Source organism: Schistocerca piceifrons, chromosome 5 (assembly GCF_021461385.2).
Source record: "Schistocerca piceifrons isolate TAMUIC-IGC-003096 chromosome 5, iqSchPice1.1, whole genome shotgun sequence".
Classification (NCBI taxonomy): domain Eukaryota; kingdom Metazoa; phylum Arthropoda; class Insecta; order Orthoptera; family Acrididae; genus Schistocerca; species Schistocerca piceifrons.
The window spans coordinates 279,974,076-279,991,353 of record NC_060142.1 but is presented as its reverse complement, the minus strand read 5'-3'; the positions used below and the strand labels follow the sequence as shown (position 1 = coordinate 279,991,353).

The window sequence follows — 17,278 nt, the reverse complement described above, 5'->3', positions numbered from 1 at the left end:
TTCAATTTAGCCCTGCAAGTTTTGAGGCAAACGTAAAAGCTGTAGGCAGTGTAAAGCAATTTTTAAGTTTTTCATTTATTAATGCTATGGATCTTAAATGTGCAATAATGAGGATATTTGGAAAACGGAAAAGTTTAAGTCAAGATATAACAGGTGTATTTGTTAACTATAGGGATCCATAATGACCAGTAAGTGTCCCTTAGGCCAAAGCTCTGAGATTCATTTGACTAGAATGCTTGCTAGCACGAAATGCTCAAACAATAAATTGGAATTTCAAAAAAGAAACAACCCAAAAGGACTTTAGGAATAGCAAAAGAAAATGGTTAGAACGAAAGATCTAACAGTAAACTGTACCTGCTCACCATACGGAAATGAGGGATGCCTTGTGTTGTCATATAATATGCATTTATGTTGATAAAGCACAGTGACTCCTGCTGTCAGCTTAACTGCCTGACTGCTGAACACCCACCTATTTATGTACCTCAATTTGAATATTCACAGGAAGACACTTGATGCATTAATTCACTTACTTAACCTGTCCATCCATCCATCCATCCACCCACCCACCCAACCACCCACCCACCTGTCAAATTCTACAGATAACATCATAAAGGAAAACCTTCAAGGACATGGAACAGGTTACAGTACACATTACAAGAGGGAACTAGTTGTCACTATTCACACCACAAACTAACATAACGTTACCTGGAAAGCTACTACTTTGATAAATCTGTTGTTTCCTCAATTTTATTACACAGCTGCTGCTTTATTTACTTCTATGTATGCAGCTATCTACACATTGTAAGAACAGATTTTTATTTAACAAAGAGTGTTGTTAACTTGTCATGTCACTAGGGATCTAGATAATCACATTATCTGATTTGCTATTTAATATAATTAATTTTCAGAGATTTTCAACATAATTTTTATGCCTGCCAAAGCTTCTTAATGTCTTTTTCATCAAAATACAAAACTCTATTCTGAATCCTAGGTAAAGAGGCAAAGTATGTTATATCCTAATCATATAGATGACGATATGGCTGAAACTAATTTTTATTACAAGGCATAAGTACCATTCAGGAGTGATTATGTTGGGTAACAAGTATAAAAATGGAATGATCCTCTAAGAGGCCACTGACAAATATGGCTACCTACTTTTTTGCAATCTTCTTATAACTCATTTTTGCTTTAATTGCATTGCCCTTAGAAGATAATTATGTATCACAACAGGTAATGAAAGTATGGAACATAAAACAGCACCCTTGCCTTAACTCAATGCAATAACAGATATTTCTAAGTGCAAAACGTGTTGGACTGGATTTCTTGATTGAGTTATCTGTTTTGACTTCACCTTTATTCGTTATCCAGAGAGATCCTAACAGTATTTCATTTCATGTATGACTTTAAATATCTATTTTGCTTATTTGAACTTCCATGATACAAGACCTTATGTCACTACGACATTCACTGTTTGCAATGAATCAGCTGCAGCAAGTTTGGCTGTCACCAATACAGTTGAGTCTGGGTCTCTGGAAGAATATGGAATGTCGTTTGTCTGTATGTTGGTTAAAATTGTTAAAATGTTAAGTAGTGTAACTAGCACTAAAATTTTCAAAATATTATTTCCTTCTCCCAAATTTTACAGGTTTGTCCCAAAAATTTTGAGAGTAAAATTCTCTAGTGATCCAGAAGGACTAGAGATTGACACAGTTTTCAGTGGAGACAGTGCTGTTAGGTCTTGGCTAATGAAAGCCACTTGGCTCAGTCACCTCTGGCAGTGACATAATGACGATCCTGTTTCGCACATAATGCATTTTAGTGACGCATCAAGATTCAAGGTGCAGTAGTCAATCAATTAGAAATATGCAATCCAATTATGCATTAAACTAAAAACAAAATTCAGCCTCTGGGATGATGGGCCTGATCAGGGAAGCCTTTGAGGAGGAACTCATGTCCTAGTCATGAAGGTAGAAGTGACACAGGATGTTTCCGGAGGGCCGAGAAAATGTTGATGGCAATAAGCGCTTTGGGAGTCTGTCAACATCCCAAATGCACCAAAATGGGGAAAAGTGCAAAGAAATGTAAACTGGTTTCCACACTTAAGCATAAACAGCAGAGATGAATTAAACATGAGAAAGGTGCACACAAAGATGGTTCCAAAAAGTATGACCTATGAACAGAAGGAAATCTATGGGCTGCATTGTCATGGGTTGCTGGAATGCCATGAAAGTGACCCTAATTTTTTGGGTAGAGTGGCGACACACGAAGAGACCTGGATTTTTGAGTCAATCCCAAATCAAAATGATAAAGCACAGAGTGGCACAGGAAACATCACCTCATCCAAAAAAGGTGTGAGTCACACTGAATGTGTGTTTTAAGGACAAATAGTTAATGGCCAGTTTTAGATTTAAATCCTCATATTCTTGTGGGACAGGGTGGAATGCATCAGGGAAGACATCACAAACAACCAGACTTTGCATCACAACAATGGGATGGCAGAAACAGTGTGGCAATGCTGCCTCAGCCACCATGTAGCCCTGACTTCTTTCTGTTTCAAAGTATACAGAGAAGCTTTAAGGGACACCACCTGAGGGGGTAAAAGAAGCTTTGATGTGCCACTTGACAGAGGTTCCCAGTGACACCTTCCAGGAAGACTATGCAGACAGAGTGAAGCAGTGGCACCATAGATGCAAAAGGAATTTATTTTGAAGATTTTTAAACTTTTGTGCATCAAAAAACAATAAAAGCACTCCTTTAAAAAATTATTTTGAAACTCTTGGGACAGCCCCCTTCTACAATAGAGCTACCATCTGCAAAGTTATCTGTCACAAAATACATCTTGAGTCACAGATTTCTTCAAAAAACTTTCTCGATTTTGGGTGTGTCTGCCTGTACGAGTGTGTGTGTGTGTGTGTGTGTGTGTGTGTGTGTGTGTGTGTGTGTGTGAGGGGGAGAGAGAGAGGAGAGAGAGAGAGAGAGAGAGAGAGAGAGAGAGAGAGAGAGAGAGAGAGAGAGAGAGAGAGAGCGCACATGCAGGTATTGTAAGTTCGTCTTTACTTGTTGCAATGTTTGATTATTTTTGTTTTTTACATAACAATTCAAATTATATTATTTAGTGTGAAAAGTATAACTCTTAACATCTTGTCCTCAAATTTAGATTGAGCACATTCTTTCTGGAACAATAAATTTTAAAATGAAATGGCAGAAGTACATATTAACTAGGGTGGCAGCCTTCAACTGGATAAGGCATGAGACATAGCCATTTCCTTCATTCATTCACAAAAGTAAAATTTCATCTATGACAATTAATTTTATCAATTTCATTACCAAATTCAAAGGCCACATGCACACAGTTTGACAGAAAGCATGCATAATGACACAGCTACACATGTGCTGGTGCATCTCAGATGCAACACTGCTTAATAGCGTGTGAAATTCTACAGTGGGCGATACTACAGCCAAGATCTGTATGCATGGAACATTGCACCAATTTTTTGAATAAATGTAGCAAGTAATCTCCAGCCATAAAGTTGACCTGAAGATGGTATCCAGGCGGTCAGCTGAAATACCAAGCAAGAAGTCAACATTATTCAGATGCAATCCCAAAATCTTGTGAAACCTTGTTATGATGGGGAAACTTCCATATCCACACACCTCCTCTTAAGGTGCTTTACAAATACTAGTAAATAGAAAACTCTGCAGAGGAGAAAAGGGTGACAGTTTCTGTAAGGAACTACTGTTATATGCTGGAATCCTGCTCTTGAGCACAATTTCAGCTCAATAATACAAGAAAAATAACACTGAAAAGGTGAAGTAGCACAATTTCTTCTTCTTCAGTAAGTGCTGAATACCATTAGTCTTAGTGTTTTTTTCCAGAATTATGGCATATTCCTTTTAACTGTAGTATGATGCACACTTGCTGACAAAGTTAAGCACTTGGGAGGAATGGAGATGAGGATTAGCGCTTACCATGTCGTCATAGCGATTATGGTTATCATTAAGTACATCAAGAAGAATAGAATGAATCTAATACTGGAAATGGCACATAAGCAGTTGTAAGTATCCTACTTTGACAATGAATGGGCATCATTTAGTTAAAATATGATGGGCACACAGGGATTAAGGTTAAAGTATTAACTGACTGTAAATTATGTTTTGGAGAGCTAGCTGCCAACCAAATGTATGAACAATAGATAAGACTCACCATCATTTAATAACAAAATTAAGAAAATACTGAGGAAGCAGAGATTGTATCTCATTCCAAAAAATGACATGGAAAAGTCGACAGGCAAAAGTTAGAAGAAATTTGTGCATCTATAAAATGATCGATGTGAGAATCATACAACAATTTCCACCATCGTATATTACCAAATGAGCTCGCTAGAATTCTGGTCCTACGTAAAATTGTGAAACAGGTCAAAGGATTCTTCATATTCACTCATCAACCAGTTTGGTATCATAACAGAAGACAGCAAAAGGGAAGCTGAAGTTTTAAATTTTGCATTAAAAAATGACTCATGCCAGACGTCCATATGGACATATCATCATCTGACTTCACACAGGCTCTGTAAGGGGGACACAGTAACAGTCATTCCTGGCACTGAGAAGCAACTGAAAGAGTTGAAAACAAATCCTAAGTCACCAGATATAGATGAAACCCCGATTAGGTTTCAAAGAGAGTACTCTTTGTCACTGGCCCCTTACTCATCTTGTTTTTATCAAGAATCTCTTGCCCAGTTGAAAGCCTCAAGTGAAAGTAAAAAAAACGCAGGTGAATCCTGTATAAAAGAAGGGCAAAATAATGTAATGGACATACAAAATTACAGACCTATGGTGTTAGCATATGTTTGCTACAGAATTATTGAACATATTCTATGTTTGAATATAACAAATTTCCTTAAGACAGGAAAGCTTCTATTCATTAGTCACCATGGATTTAGAAAGCACTGCTTGCGAGGAGCTCAGTATGCCCTTTTCTCACATGGTGTCCTGGAAACCAAGGATGAAGGGAATCAGGCAGATTCCATATTCCTAGATTTCAGAAAGTGTTTGACATAGTGCCCCACTGCAGGCTGTTAATGAAAGTCTGACATTCCCAGACATGCTAGTGGCTTGAAGACTTAAGTTATAGAATCCAATACATTGTCCTGGACGGTCAGTGTTCAATGGGGATGAGGGTACCATCAAAGTTGCGCCAGGGAAGTGTGATGGATTGTTTTTGTTATCTAGATCTATAAATTCTATGAGATGGATAGGGCGAGAAGAGTCTGCATTGCTGATGATGATGTAGCATACAAAAAGTGTCACCATCATTATCATTATGTGACTGTATGAGAGTACAAGATGACTTAATAGAATTTATATTTGCTGAGATATATGGCAGCTTGCTCAAAATGCAGAAAAAATTAAGTTAATGCAAATGAGTAATGTTCAAGTGCCGTATTGCTTGTGTGTTCATTGACATAGTCACAACGATTAACTGTCTATGCATGATGTTCTGAAGTGATATGGAATGAACACGTAAGGTTGGTAGTAGGGAAGGCGAGTGGTAGATTTCAGTTTACTGGGAGTATTTTAGGAAAGTGTAGCTCATCTACAAAGGAGTACCGCTTATACATCACCAGTAAGACTCATTTCTGAGTAGTTCTCAAGTGTTTGGGGTCCCCACCAGATCAGATGAAAGAAAGATATCAAAGAAATTCAGAGGCAGGCTGCTAGATTTATTACCAGTAAGTTCCATCAAAAAATGAGTGTTATGAAAATATTTTGTGAAATCACGTTGGAATCCCTTGGGGGCAGAGGACATTCTTTTTGCAGAACAGTGTTGAGAAAATTGAGAGAAACACCATTTGCAGCTTAGTGCAGGACAATTCTACTGCTGCCAACACACATTTTTCATAAGGACCATGAAGGCAAGATAAGAGAAATTAGGGCTCGTAAGGGGGCATTTAGACAGTCATTTTTTCCCTCACTCCTTTTGCAAGTGGAACAAGGAAGGGAAGTGTTAGTAGTGGTGTAAGATACTCTCCGACATGCATCATATTGTAGCTTGTACAGTAAGTATTATATTTGCAGAATGGTTAAATGCATGCATAACTCCATACACACACAGCTCTGTGAATGTTGCATACATTTATGATGAAATAATTTAATTGGATAGATAAAAATTCTACTCACCAAGCAGTGGCAGAACACACACATGGAAGAGGATTGTAATTAGGCAAGATTTCAGAGCCAGTGCCTCCTTCTTCAGGCAGAAGGGTTGAAAAGGAAGGAAGAGGGGTCTTTCCTTATCATCCCGTGCGGTAAGTCTACCCGGACCCGCATTTCCAGGTGACTTTCCCCAAATCTACACATTTTCCTAGGCCTCTCCAGTCCTTTTCCTTCACCTCTCTTCCTTCCCCTTCAACCCTCCTGCCTGAAGAAGGATCCACTGGCTGCGAAAGCTTGCCTAATCACAACCCTCTTCTATGTGTATGTTCTGTCGGCACTTGGTGAGTAGATTTTTTTATCTACCCAATTAAATTATGTTGTCAAAAATCGATTGTTTCTGTTGTTAAACATTTATGGTGGATAGAATAATCACCAGAGGATGTTATAGGTCACTATGTGACCATGTTATCAATTACAAGTTAAGTAATGAGCATGCAATTTATCAGGGGGTTAGTGAGAATTGTGAAAGATTACAGATAATGCCATGTGGTTGCACGAGACAATCTTATCATCATCTGGGAGAGTTTGAAATGGGCTCGTTTTGGATCTACATCTGGTCAGTTGGTCAAGGTGTGCAATACACAGGCATGTGGGGTGTTTGGATACAGTGTTTGCTCACTGTCGGACTGAATGTGAATATGAGATGAAGCAAACATGTCGCTGAAGCTCTGGTAAACCAAGTGTCAACTCACATTGTATCCCCTGCACCTCTGTATCTGTCACTTCGACAAAATTAAAGGACTTATTAAGACATTCTGTATCATCCTTAATCACTGATTGGGGACTATTAAATGCCAAGCTACTGAAACACTGTCCAAAAAGCAGGCTACCTTTAACACCACAGCACACATGGCTGCTTTTAATATTTTCAACATTTTGTGGCCCTGTTAGCAGCTGTATAAATATTAATTTTAAAATTAATATACATGGCTGCCTTTGGTGTGGTGCAATATCTGGGTTGAATGGACTGTTGATAAATGGTATTGCAAATAAATGGTGTTGCATCATTTTCAGACGTGAATTTCTGTTCTGAATTACTTCAGATAACTATCGTCTGCAAGTATGGTGTTGCTGAGAGGGAAGGATATGTTGTGTCAGTGTTTTGGAGAGACACACCAATACTACCCCTAGCATCATGCTGTGGAATGCTGTCGTGTGCAAATTTGGATCACCTCTGGTGGTGATTTGAGGAACTCTTTCGGCAGTAAGTCACAAATATCCTGGGCCCTCATGTGCAATACATGGGGATTGTCCTGTGGCTGCCTCATGAGACAGTATCCAGATGCCCCCTCTCAAAAGAACAACACCTCAACTACATATGGTCTGTGTGTTGTTGAGGTATTCTTGGCCAACAAGAACTGTACCCAATAGAAAACACATGCAATCAACACAGGGATCAACTCAATCCCAGTTCCAGTATCCAGGGCCATTTATAACAGTAGTGAGCCAACTTACCTCAGGAAAAGATGCTATGGCTGTGAGATACCTTTCCTACTATACCAGTGCACATGTCCAGGACTAATAACTAACAGGGCGTAACACGTGATAATGGTCCTGCTATGTGCTTACACTGCCAATTTTGTTAAATATTTAACTTTGTTTTGTAGTGACTGAAATAAAACCCAATAACCTCTCAATCTGTGAAGTTTCATTTCACTTCCTCCTCTCCTACTAGGTGCTTAACTTTCCTGACAGTGTGTGTATTTCAACTGTATTTTTTACAAAAATACTTGCCCCAGATCAAGATGTGTGACAGAATGACTAAATTATACAAAATAATACATGCACTTTCCATGCAACAATATACTACAGAACACTACAGAACTTACATCAAGCCAGTTGCATGACCACAACCATTAATTGCCTCAGGATGGTTCATTCTATACCTAGGACCAGCCATCATGCTCAAGACACACATGCAGCTTCAAGCAATCTTCTTCCAGCTGGGCTCAACCTATATACCAAATCATGACTGTGTCCTCAGAGATGCAATGACATGAATTAATCAAACTATCTCTAACTCATTTAACAGGGGTTTGGAAAGGGAAGACATGATAGATAAAACTTTAAAGGATACAGCAAAAAATAGGGAAAACTGAGGCAATGTCAGAGAATGTACCTAGGACCTTTCATACGCTTGATACTTGTACTACTGGTTTAAAACAATATATAAGTCAATTATTATTTTATTTAGAATATAGACTTGTTTGATTTTAGGCGTTACAAAATGCAATGAACATTTTTCTCATAAGCTGATCAGTATGTAATCTGTCTGTAATAATTACTTACTGCAGTAAACAAAATTTGTCTCTGCCACGGTTTGTCGTAATCATCCTTATCTGAAAGTGAGTATTTGAGCTTCACTTGCTACATTTAATCCTTTTGGGATTACTCCTTGTGGGGTTTATGGTTCGAGTGAGGGTTAAACAGGGTGATTATAATTTAATTTTTGCTACTTGAGAGGGCACCCACCAAAAATGAATGATTATAGAATAATGAAACTTTGTGGAAACATTTTTAAAGAGATGCTGAAGAAAAATAATGAATAAACCACTGAAAGAAACACACTTTAGTTTCCACATGGGAGGGTACCATTTGTTGATTGTGTCCATGTTGCTCAATGTAATACCGTTTGCATCCACAACAGCCTGAAATCACACTAGAGATTCTGTGTCAAAACTGTTCACAGCACTTTCTAAATGGTGGACCGTGGAATGTTCAACTGTCATGACACAGCTCATGTACTGCTTGAAGATCCTGAATTGTATTCAGCATTCTCAGCCATGGCATTAGTAACTTCAACAATCTGAGATGAAACTGGCCATCTGCCTTTCCCAGGAGTAATTCCCAGATCACAAATTAAATCAAACTTTTGAATCATGTTCTCCAACTTCAGTGTGGAAAGAGGAACTTTGATATTCACTACTGCTATTGTTTTGATAAAACAGCTTCATGAGTAAAGCTCTGCTCTACTTGTCCAGGCCCATGTTGACTATCTGCAGCTGTAACACACACTGGTGCTTGTGTTTCATCCCTATGTCACTGTACTATCACTGGCACCTAATGGTAAGTCATGACACTAACACAACTAACTATGTACGTCCTGCAGTGCACAGTCTGAACATTATTCATATAAAGTTGAGTTCCCATTTGGTAAATACTTTTCTGCCTGCACCTCCACAAGTAATAAAAGTTTAATTGTAACCACCCTGTATCTAGGCAAAATGTTTAACTGTTGCAGTTCAGTTTTAATGTTAATATGTAGTTTGAGGTTATTTTGTTTTCATGTTCAAGTTTATTACATAAAATTGGAATGATGTTTTGACATGTGATAACTTCGGTAATAATGCTTTGTTTTTGGCTAATATACACTCCTGGAAATGGAAAAAAGAACACAATGACACCGGTGTGTCAGACCCACCATACTTGCTCCGGACACTGCGAGAGGGCTGTACAAGCAATGATCACACGCACGGCACAGCGGACACACCAGGAACCGCGGTGTTGGCCGTCGAATGGCGCTAGCTGCGCAGCATTTGTGCACCGCCGCCGTCAGTGTCAGCCAGTTTGCCATGGCATACGGAGCTCCATCGCAGTCTTTAACACTGGTAGCATGCCGCGACAGCGTGGACGTGAACCGTATGTGCAGTTGACGGACTTTGAGCGAGGGCGTATAGTGGGCATGCGGGAGGCCGGGTGGACGTACCGCCGAATTGCTCAACACGTGGGGCGTGAGGTCTCCACAGTACATCGATGTTGTCGCCAGTGGTCGGCGGAAGGTGCACGTGCCCGTCGACCTGGGACCGGACCGCAGCAACGCACGGATGCATGCCAAGACTGTAGGATCCTACGCAGTGCCATAGGGGACCGCACCGCCACTTACCAGCAAATTAGGGACACTGTTGCTCCTGGGGTATCGGCGAGGACCATTCACAACCGTCTCCATGAAGCTGGGCTACGGTCCCGCACACCGTTAGGCCGTCTTCCGCTCACGCCCCAACATCGTGCAGCCCGCCTCCAGTGGTGTCGCGACAGGCGTGAATGGAGGGACGAATGGAGGTGAGCGCCACAATCAGGACTGCATACGACCGAGGCACACAGGGCCAACACCCGGCATCATGGTGTGGGGAGCGATCTCCTACACTGGCCGTACACCACTGGTGATCGTCGAGGGGACACTGAATAGTGCACGGTACATCCAAACCGTCATCGAACCCATCGTTCTACCATTCCTAGACCGGCAAGGGAACTTGCTGTTCCAACAGGACAATGCACGTCCGCATGTATCCCGTGCCACCCAACGTGCTCTAGAAGGTGTAAGTCAACTACCCTGGCCAGCAAGATCTCCGGATCTGTCCCCCATTGAGCATGTTTGGGACTGGATGAAGCGTCGTCTCACGCGGTCTGCACGTCCAGCACGAACGCTGGTCCAACTGAGGCGCCAGATGGAAATGGCATGGCAAGCCGTTCCACAGGATTACATCCAGCATCTCTACGATCGTCTCCATGGGAGAATAGCAGCCAGCATTGCTGCGAAAGGTGGATATACACTGTACTAGTGCTGACATTGTGCATGCTCTGTTGCTTGTGTCTATGTGCCTGTGGTTCTGTCAGTGTGATCATGTGATGTATCTGACCCCAGGAATGTGTCAATAAAGTTTCCCCTTCCTGGGACAATGAATTCACGGTGTTCTTATTTCAATTTCCAGGAGTGTATTATGCATGGAATTTTTATGCTTATGTATACTGAACATTTAACTGGGACACATTTTTCTTAAGGTACCACAGCTCATGTAATTGGAGGCTTAAACCCTATCCCACACCATGTGGAATTTGATGAAAACCGCCTCACTTTTACAGTATTACTTTTACTCTTAATTACTTTATTTATTTTATGGTTCTACTAGTCAGTACTGTGGATATGTTCCAGTTAAAACTTCTTGGCTGACAGGCAGTGGTTAATATATAAAACTATTCAGAGTGTGGGAGACAGCCTCAGAGATAAATTTGTAACTGCATCAAAAACTCAAGGGACCCATGAATTTATAGATGTGGTTCCAATGTATCAACATTCCCTCAGCCAAACATAAAAGGGACAAATTAATAAATGGCCAATAGTGGAGCATGTTTTTCAAACCAGGAACTTGCAATTAAGTGAGATTAATGTTTCACTCAACGCAAGATGTGGGAACACTGCTCTGCAAAGTAACATCACTGGTAGTCGACGTGGGTCCCATGCAAGAAACTATTTGACCAGCAATTGGTCCAATGACTGTCACGTTCAGCTCCTTCTATAGTACATGTTTATATCATCAATAACAGTTTCATACAGAGTATTTGGATCGGGTTATTATTCATTGTAATTGTCTCCTATACTTTGTGACTCCACAGTGGTGACCTCAATGATCATGATTGCAAGCAAATTTCAACATTCCATACTACTGCACAACAAAATGTTATTGGTGTGCCCACATTGTGCTACACAGTTTTTGCTTGTTGACAAAGATTCTCAAACCATGATGTAAACCATTATGGATAACACAATATGTGCAGCTCATTTCATAAAAAAATGACAGTTGCACTCTCACGGACAGTGCAACATTAATGTGTAACACCACAGAACAATGGAAGATGATAAACAATGTGCCTCATAATCTCACAAGGGACCCTGTTCCCTTTGTAAATCAAGCTGAGCCACGGCAATCCAACTGGTTGTACTCATGCTTAACTGCTTTCTAAGAGCAGCTGCATTGCACACAAACATGATCACTCAAACTCACGCAACCAGCTGCACTGCCTTGCTCTCTGCCTCCCTCCCACACGTCATGTCATGCTGTGTACAGACAATACTTGCTCGGCTGTTCTACCACTATGAACATTGCCCTGACTATCTCTGGGCCACAGGACACACTTCAAACTATCACCTTTCTGGCCAGACCAACCTACTTTGTCATTTACCATCACAGACAATATCTTCTCATTGAGTGATGTCATCAGCTATGGTAGTAAATTGATCACTTTATTAAGCCACTAGGGGGTACTTGCAGAGACAATAAGTGATATCATCCTCACTCCCCCTCCCCAGCTGACAATAAATACGAGATGGTTGAAGCTGCTCTACTCTGGCACCTCACCAGTACCCTGGAGGAACAAATCTATCAGGTTATATATGATGAAGATTTAAGTGACAAGACCCCATTGCAACTATGACGTTGTCTCCACAAACAGCTTGACACCCATCTTATGAACGACCACATGTACGGAGTCTATGAGTTGTGAAATTCCCTGTACAAGTCCAACTAGCAATGGTCACACATGAAAATGAACTCCTGGACATGTACCTTATGCTTGCTGATCAAATACAATCAATAATACTGGTAAGTGTGACTTGCAACTTCAGTGGCAGTACAAGGAATGGACAGCCAACTACGAGCCAAGCTGACCCCATCTGACCTCTGGTGATGCTGATGTCACTGCGCCCAGCCACAGCGATGACCTACGTGCGACACCAACAAACCCAGGCCTTTGCAGAACGTGGTCGACTGCATCGTTTCTGTAACTCGGTAATGCAGCGACAATCTCGATGTAATGCTGGCACAGAATCATTTTTGTTGGTATCGTGCAGAGGTGCACTAGGCCATCCAGGATTTTTAAGTCACCTCGATATCCTGACGGTAATGATTTGTTGCATCTACCCCAATGCCTCCACGATAACAGACTTTATATGTGACCGTATCAATGGCTATTCACGCCTCATCGACACAGGCTCAGAGGTCAGCACTTCGGCATCCTCCTTCCCAGATCAAACACCATCCTGGGCATTCATTTAACTCCGTGCAGCAAGTAATTCCATAATCCAAGTCCACACTCACAAGCCTACACACTAGACCTCGGCCTCGATGAACAATTTACTTGAACATTTACCATTGCGAATATAGCAGAACCAATAATCAGCGCAGACTTTCTCCAGCACTTCCACTTGGTTTTGGGCCTGACTAATGTTATGCCTTGCTCTTTTGGAGACCCAACATAATGGCAGAGTTTACTTCTTGTGACAACTCCCGCTCCCCGTGGACACATCCAACAGTCGACAGATCCTTCAGGAGTACCTCCACACCATCAATCGCATTCAACACGTCTGACAACTCTACTCCGACATGCGTGAAATAAACTTTCACCCGTGACACGGTAACAATGTCATCAAATATCATGTCAGGTGAGAACTCCATGCTACATCAACTGGTACAACTCTTGCCATCAGCTTGCCAACATCTCTACCACCATCCGTGGAGATGCTTACAGCAATACTTCCAGGTACCCCTACAGAGGTCAGTACTGCACCACTTGCTTGCCCACCTGCCTCCGAATCTTCTTGTGTCCACCAGCCAGAACAATTCAGACAGTGTGACATTACATACATAACAGTCCACAAGATCATCAAAACACCGGAACCTGCCAGGATGCCACAGACCATGTTGACTACCACCAAATTATTTATGGTCATCAAAGTAGAAGTAGACGAGCTCTTACACACAGGGATAGTTTGCCCTCCAGAAGTTGTGGGCTTCTCCCACAAAACTGGTCCCCAAGATGAATGGTCTCTCAGGTTGTGTGGTGATTACAGCATACGCAATGCTCCTGTCATTACGAACAGCTAGCTAGTACCAAACATCCAGGACTTCACTCATTATTTAGCAAACACCTCTATTGTTAGAGTCACTGATTGTAAGGTGGCGTACCTACAAGTATCCATGTATCCAGATGATATTTACAAAACAACCATTGCCACATCTTTTGGTCTGTTCAAACTTACATTCATGCTGTGCAGACTTAAAAACATGGCAATGGTTTACTGACGGTTTACTCTTCAAATTCCCATTCTCCTATGCCTATCTCGATAACACTGTAATTTTCACACAGGATGAGGAATCCACAGTAAACGTCTCACAAAAGTTTTTGACACCCTCTTTCACAATGGCATCATAATCAATGAAGTGAAATGTTAACTCTGATTCAGAGAAGTCTTCTCCCTTGGACATTATTAATGCATTGGGTATTCGTCCCACACCAAAAGGTATAGAGGCTTTTCAACAACTGATTCCATCACCAGGCTGGCAAGAAGTACATTGGTTCTTAGGTATGATAAATTTCTACAGAAGACACCTTCCACAGGCAACTTCCCAGCAAGCACCCTTAACACAAGCCATCACTGGCAATAATACCACTGACAAATCCAAACTCATGTTAATGAATGAGATACAATCCACTTTTGGAAGGATTAAGGACTGCATTACCTAGGCCATCACTCTGGCACACCACTTCCCTGACGCACACCTCATCATAACGGCACATTTGAGCAACAGCGCTATTGAAGCTGTGCACACAACAAGAACTGGAGGGCATGCTGCAGCTGCTCTGTTTCTTTTCATGCAAGATCGTGCCATCACACAAAGCAAGTGATCTGCATATGACAGGGATTTACTGATACTCTACAAAGCAGTATGCTACTTCAGACACGGCATAGAAGGATTCCCCCTGATTATCGATAGTGATCGCTGCCCACATGCTGACACAATTCGAAACACACCTAAGGACACTTACCCCCAATGGTGTTGACATTTAGACTACACTGCCCAGTTTACTATGGAGGTATGCCAACTCCCTCCAAAGGCATGGAGAACATTGTGGCAGATTATTTTTCACGCGAGAGCACCTTGTCATCTACCCTCGACTATGATTAGTTCACTGAAGCACAACAACACAATGAACAGCTTCAAACTCTCTTCTACGAGCCACCCACGAACCTATTGACTGAATCTTGCCCTACTCTGGGAGTGAACCATCCTATACTTTGCGATGTCTCATAAATTCAGACACCCCAATCATTCCTCCACGATTCTGCTGCATCACATTCGAACAGCTCTACAATTTAGCACAACTGAGCATTTGTCCAACCAGTTGACTCGTGACAGACAGGTTCGTGTGACCTAACATAAAGAAAGACATTAAACTTTGTGCTCACACATGCATCCCATGTTGAAAGAGCGAAGCTCACATCTTGCACAACCTCTAATAGGCCATTTCCAAAACCCCAAAGGCCACTTTCAGCACACACATATTGACCTCACTGGCTACTGCTGTAGCCTCTCGGCAATCCATCGGGTCATATAATGGGCCGAACCAACAGAATTAAAGATGATAATGGCCAAATCTACTTCCAAAGCATTCGTTGAAACACGGATCTCACACTTTGGCTGCCCCACGTCCATCACAACAGACCAAGGGAGGCAGTTCAAATCTGCTCTCTTCTTTGAACTTCGCAATACGACAGGCACTAAGTGCTCAGAACTGAAGCACACCATCCTCAAAGCAATAGTTTGGTCAAGTGGTGGCAGTGCGCATTAAAAATGGCCCTCATGTGCCACAGAGGCACGGACTGACGCACTCCTGTGGGTTCTTGTGGGAATTCAGGAGAGAGACTTGACCTGAGCCTCAGTGTCAAATTTTATACGGAGAGATGCTGTTTCTCTCAGCATACTTCATGCTCCAAGAATCATCACCTATGCCCCCAGACCTACCGGACTAATTGTGCATGTGAAGAGTCACACATCACACCACCTTATACCACCACCAACCCCCTCCCCCCTCCAAACTTGTTGTCTAGAGTCTTTGTTCACAGAGTACTCACAGACTGTGACTTCATAATGTAATGAGACAACATGGGACAACTTGCCCTACAGACCTCTACACGGGCCCCACAAAGTGCTCTGAAGGGATGACTGAACCTTCCACAGATTAATAAATATAAAACTGACAACTGTGTCCATCAGCTGACTCAAAACAATGTGAGCACTTCAAGATGCCTCACCAGATGACAACACATGCCAAGCGTTCCTCTATCTGACACTTTCTGACTCGCTTGCCAGTGACACCGAACAGTCGACCTTCGTATTACGACCGGAGATCCACGACTTACTTCCTGAGGACCTCCACGTCAAGCTCATAGACAGCAATCTCCTCATCGAAGGTCAGCTTGCTAATCACCAGGTCGCAGACAGCTCCATCTCATAGTACTTCTGGAAGACTGCAAAATTTCCATACCACCATCCTCACATACCACATTTCCAGCAACGCTAGCCTCACAATCATGGCATCATGTTTACATCTGATGAACCCCATACTATTGCTGGCACCACCCAGCCCTGGCAATATACCCTCCAATCCACCTCTCCTGATGCCACCACACACTCACACTATGGCCGGCCCCACTACGTACTGGCCTGCTTCAATTATCACCACCTGTACGCCATCCGGCATACGTCACTGCCGGATGTCCTTGACGCTGCAGATGACGATGCACCCAGGAGGCCTACCAATCCATGTACAATCTCTCCACCTGAACACTTCATGCAGCCTCCTTCACCACACTTTGCACAGGCTCCGTTGCAACACCTCTCCACTGGCAGTCAATCTGGGTCCCGTGCAGGAAACACTCTGACTGGTAGTTGGTCTGATGTCTGTCAGATTCACTTGCTTGTACAGGTTACGTTTATATTATCAATAAAACTGTTATGCAGAGAATATGGATTGAGTGATTATTCATCATAATTGTCTCCTATACTCTATGGATCCACAATGCATTAGTATGTGTGCTTGTATAGAGAAGCAATAGAGGTTTATAAACACAACAATAATTTTGATAGGAAAAAAAGAGGGAGTTTAATGTAATTTAATTTGGGTGCCAACTTTGTACCAATGGAGCAACGGTACACTCATGAATAATTTTTAATCATGAATAATGTCAACAGCCAGAGCTAATAATGCATTCTGCATTGTGTGACATAATTATCATATGCCCTCTATACACTTCTGTAAATTTGGGCTCCCAATGGCCTCTCAATATTTTTTATTACTGCCGTTGTCTCTCAAAGCAGGAGGGACAGCCAATCAGCCTCAATGTTTTAACTGAAGTAAACACCAACCACGAAAGCCACATCATATTTTTGTAGTCATGTTTAACAGATGTCTAAAGAGGAAGGAATAATTTTGTGAAACTTAAACTGGT

General features: G+C 41.8%; 1 protein-coding gene across 2 annotated transcripts in view; it reads right to left on the bottom strand.

Moving 5' to 3' along the window:
- Nucleotides 1–17,278, bottom strand: part of LOC124797855 (semaphorin-1A) — a 909,059-nt gene that overhangs the window by 51,348 nt on the left and 840,433 nt on the right. The window lies entirely within an intron of this gene.